Source organism: Leptodactylus fuscus, chromosome 6, assembly GCF_031893055.1.
Source record: "Leptodactylus fuscus isolate aLepFus1 chromosome 6, aLepFus1.hap2, whole genome shotgun sequence".
Taxonomy (NCBI): Eukaryota; Metazoa; Chordata; class Amphibia; order Anura; family Leptodactylidae; genus Leptodactylus; species Leptodactylus fuscus.
Window position 1 is genome coordinate 24,191,708 of NC_134270.1, and position 4,424 is coordinate 24,196,131.

Below are 4,424 nucleotides of genomic sequence, written 5' to 3' on the forward strand. Positions count from 1 at the left end.
GGCCCCTGCGTACTATAATATAACCCATAGTGGCCCCTGCACACACTATTATAACTAGAGATGAGCGAGTACTATTCGAAACTGCTGTTTCGAATGGCACGCTCCCATAGGAACAAATGGACGCAGCCGGCACCCAGCCTGTGCCGGCGTCCGGTCGCTTAACCCCCTGCGCATTGGCTGCATCCATTCATTCCTATGGGAGCATGCCATTCGAAACGGCAGTTTCGAATAGTACTCGCTCATTACTAATTATATATATATATATATATATATATATATATATATATATATATATATATTTATTTTTATATATATATATATATATATATATATTTTTTTTTTTTCAGACCCCAGAGTATAATAATCAGAGACCGAGAGGGGGATGCAAACATAAAAAAACCCTGTTATTTACCTATCTCCGGCTCTACTGCAGTCCTCGGTGGTGTCGGCCTTTTTCAATGATGTCCGGGACTTCACATGACCCCGGATGTCACATTGCATCCCGGCTCATGATGTCAGGGAGCGTCCAGAAGTAGGCCCAAACCTGCCCAGAGCGTGGAAAGGTAAGTAACATGTTTTTTTATGTTACTTTACCTCCCCTGGACCTCCGATGATTATACTTGGGGGTCTGAAAAGACCCCTGAATATAATAATGATGTTTTTGGGGCCCGTGGCGTTACTTACAGATCCGCCTGTAAATAGAGCCTATTTACAGCCGGTAATGGCCTATTAAGAAAAGAAAAGACCCGCAGCGGTAGCATCTGTCGCTGGGCCCCTAATGTCCCGGGCCCTGTGGCAGCCGCTACCCCTGCTACCCCGGTAGTTACGCCACTGACTAATATATATATCCCTAAAAGACCCAGACCCCCCTGTATTCTACTGAAGCAAACGTAGCTCACTATAGATCCCTACTGTATGTCATCTAAGTTTGATCCACTAGGGGTCCAGGGTGTTAAAAGTAGACAGACCCCCCTCCTCTTCCTCCTCCCTATAACTCCTAGATTATTGCATTTGCCGTATGTCATTTCTATTTGACTTTTTCTTCTATTCCTGTTTGTAAAAATTTTCAAAAATGTTCAATAAAAACTAGTTAAAAAAAAAAAAAAAAGTAGATAGACTCATGATAAGGCTATATTCACACGACCATGTGTGTGTGTCTGAGCAATGATGAAATGGCATGGATGGCATATGGATGACAGCCATGTGCCACCCCTGACTCCATTGTCCCATTCATTGCTGTTAGGGTCCATTCACACAGTGTTTTTTGGCGCTGGTTTTGACGCTGAATACGCCTCAAAATCAGCCTCCAAAAAAAGGCCTCCCAATAGAGAATCCAGTTTCGTGTCGACACCTTCTTGCTGGGAGTTCTGCACCTCATGTGACCGCTGAGACCAATTACATAGAGGATTTCCAGAAATGAGATGTTGTCATGAGACCAAACTGACACAGGCGGGGACGGGTGAATATGCTTCAGACAACCTCTTCAAAGGGGCTGTCTTGGCCTAATTTATTTATGGGGAACAGTGATGGGGTCATTATATTGTGTGGAGATAGTGATGGGGGTAAAAAACCACGCAGGGGCGTAACTACCGTGGTAGCAGCAGTAGCAGCTGCCACAGGGCCCGGGCCATTAGGGGGCCCGGTGACAGCCGCTACCGCTGGTTTTTTTTTAAATAGGCTGCTACGGGCCCTATTCACTTGCCGATCCTGGCTAGGCCGGGATCGGCAAGTGACACCGCGGGCCCCACAGGGGCTATCATTATACTCGGGGGTCTTTGCAGACCCCCGAGTATAATGACCGGCGGATCGGGAGAGGTAATAAACATAAAAAACTGTTACTTACCTCTCCGCGATCCTGCCAGGCCTCCATCCTACTGTTGTCTGACGTCTCTGACGTCACATGAACCCGGCATGCTTCCCGGGTCATGTGACGTCCGACGTCATTAACGAAGGACGCGAGCGGTGGTCAGCACAGGAGGACAGCACAGCACAGGAGCCGGGGAACAGGTAAGAAGCAACAGTGGGGTTTTTTTTAAATGTTTTTATTCCCTGGGTCTCCGATTATTATACTCTGGGGTCTGAAAAGACCCCAGAGTATAATAATTGTTTATGGGTGTCCACAGAGGGCCACTATTGGGGTTAATACTGTGTGCAGGGGCCACTATTGGGGTTAATACTGTGTGCAGGGGCCACTATTGGGGTTAATACTGTGTGCAGGGGACACTATTGGGGTTAATACTGTGTGCAGGGGCCACTATTGGGGTTAATACTGTGTGCAGGGGCCACTATTGGGGTTAATACTGTGTGCAGGGGACACTATTGGGGTTAATACTGTGTGCAGGGGCCACTATTGGGGTTAATACTGTGTGCAGGGGCCAGTAAGGGACATAATAGAGTGCGGAGGAGGGGGTCGGTCGAGGTCTTCAGCGTCAGTTGGGATGGGGGCGGGCCCCATGTCAAAAGTTCGCCACGGGGCCCCGCCATTCCTAGTTACGCCACTGAAACCACGCTAATAACACGCAGACGAAGTTGCAGGCAGAGGCTAGTGTACCATATATTTACACACATACATTCATATACAGTATATACACACACCTGTATACAAACATACAGGACTCACACAGTATATAAGACACTGTAAACACTGTAAAGCTCTACGGTACCGGGACCGATAGCGCTTTACCCGGGGCACAGATCGGAAAAGCTGATCGTGCGCTGAATACAGCGCACTGTCAGCTTTGCAGCAGTATATGGAACTGCCTGTGCCCAATCTGATGAAAGGTCCTCTTTAAATACACATATTTTATCCAGAAAGTCACTTACATGTGGCTGAATTGCTGGGTGCACTGGACATGGAGAGGTTCATGTGCAGCTCTGTCTGGCAGTAGTCAAAGCTTTTACATGGAAGCAGCAGCAGCCAGCAGACGTCACCCTGCACACTCCGATCTCACTACGGCAGACGTCACCCTGCACACTCCGATCTCACTACGGCAGACGTAACCCTGCATACTCCGATCTCACTACGACAGACGTCACCCTGCACACTCTGATCTCACTACGGCAGACGTCACCCTGCACACTCCGATCTCACTACGGCAGACGTCACCCTGCACACTCCGATCTCACTACGGCAGACGTCACCCTGCACACTCCGATCTCACTACGGCAGACGTCACCCTGCACACTCCGATCTCACTACGGCAGACGTAACCCTGCACACTCCGATCTCACTACGGCAGACATCACCCTGCACACTCTGATCTCACTACGGCAGACGTCACCCTGCACACTCCGATCTCACTACGGCAGACGTCACCCTGCACACTCCGATCTCACTACGGCAGACATCACCCTGCACACTCCGATCTCACTACGGCAGACATCACCCTGCACACTCCGATCTCACTACGGCAGACGTCACTCTGCACACTCCGATCTCACTACAGTGTGTGGGGAGAAAGGCAGCACAGGCTCCTGCCAGCAATGTACACAAGCAGGGTAATTAAGGTAATTCACTCCCGATGATTGCTACAGGGGCCCGTTTGAGATAGTCAGAAGCCCGCTTGAGCCCCTGAACATTCTGACCGGGCCCCTGACCATTGCAGTTGCATTGGCAAAATAAGGATTAATAGGTCAGGCTCGGGGCCCACTGGGGGATTCACTGGTCTGACCCTGCATCTGGATCATGCCAAACAAGTTCGGCCCAACAAAAACAGAGGGCCGAACCTGACAAATACTGTCAAGGTTTGCCCATCTCTACCTGTTAAGTCAGGGTATGTTCATACAGTGGAATTTGAGGTGGATAGAAAGCTGTGGTGGAAAGCCTGAATGGTGGAAATCGGAGTGGAATTTGAGCCATGTGAACAGCCCCTATCACTACCAATCTCACATTCATTTGTTGCACATTGCTAATAGATTTATCATACACTTAGCCTTTGTTCCAGCACTTTTACCCGAGTCCAATATCCTTTTTGTCATTCCTATCACTTGTCAATGCATTGGCCTTTGTGTTCAATACGATGTTTCACTTAAAGAGGATATCTGGTACCAAACTGATTATGTGGGACATCTGGACCCCAAAACAGATCAGCTGCTCCAGCAGTTTCTGGGCACCAGATGCTATAGCAATGACCAGGTGCGCATGCCTACTATTCAATAAATAGGTGCAGGGGTTCCGGGGAAGTGCCCTTTAAGCTCATCTGTTTATCTTTGGCTAAAAAACTTTATTAAAAAAAATAAATAAATCAAAAATTGTACAATGGGTACTCCAAATTGGGCTGCGGTGGACTATAATCCGAGAGCACAGAAATTCTAATGCTCACAGATCTCTTACTGTAACAGAAATATACCAGAGTCGGGAAGATTTTAATGCATTTTTTTTTTTAATTAGAAATGTTCAACAATTTACAAAGATTACAGGTTTT